Raw genomic sequence first — 868 nt, 5'->3', positions numbered from 1 at the left:
ACACTTAATTGTGCTCCTGGGAAGCCTATACCTAGACCAAGAAGATGTACTAACAGAACAAGGAGATACAGAATGGTTAAAATCAGAGAAGTTGACTGTCGCCGCTGATTCCGGAGCCGGGGTAGCTGTTGGCGCCACCGTCTAAGGAGCAAAGCTGAGAAAGAAGTGGTCATCGCGCTTGGGGCTTCATTCAGAAGCGTTTTTGGTCCCTGCAGTCCTCTTACGGAAACGACCATTGATAAAAGTGGGCTGGTACAGAAAGCCAAACTGGCCTAGCGGGCTGAGCACTATGATGACATGGCTGCAACTATGATGGCAGTCACGGAGCAGGGGCACGAACTCACCATGAGGAGATGAGCCTGCTCTCTGAGGCCTAGAAGAACATGGTCGGTGCCCACAGCTCCTCCTGGCGAGCCATCTCCAGCATCGAGCAGAAGACAGAGAGGAACGAGAAGCAGCAGCAGATGGACAAGGAAGACTGCAAGAAGATAGAAGCTGAACTGCAGGATATCTGCAACGATGTGCTGGAGCTGTTGGACAAATATCTTATTTTTTTTTTTAAATATCTTATTCTTAATGCTACACAACCAGAAAGCAAGGTGTTCTACTTTGAAAAGGAAAGGAGATTATTTTAGATATATCTCTGAAGTGGCTTCTGGAGATAATAAACAAAGCACTGTCTCCAACGGCCAGCAGGCTTACCAGGAAGCATTTGAAATTGTTGTTACTGTTGTTGTTATGTGCCGTCGAGTCGTTTGCGACTCATAGCGACCCTAAGTACAACAGCCCTAAACCCTGCTCTGTCCTGTGCCAATCACATTGCCTCTGACCCACCCATTCCGATTACCCCAGTCACTAAGTCGATCCA

General features: G+C 47.9%; 1 pseudogene; it reads left to right on the top strand.

The window, feature by feature from the left end:
* The first annotated feature begins 255 nt into the window (after positions 1-255).
* LOC102876195 overlaps positions 256-868 on the top strand; it is a 3,557-nt pseudogene continuing 2,944 nt past the window's right edge.

Source organism: Elephantulus edwardii, unplaced genomic scaffold (assembly GCF_000299155.1).
Source record: "Elephantulus edwardii isolate Elephantulus edwardi_28Jun2011 unplaced genomic scaffold, EleEdw1.0 scaffold00067, whole genome shotgun sequence".
NCBI lineage: Eukaryota > Metazoa > Chordata > Mammalia > Macroscelidea > Macroscelididae > Elephantulus > Elephantulus edwardii.
This window is presented reverse-complemented; position numbering and strand designations above follow the sequence as displayed.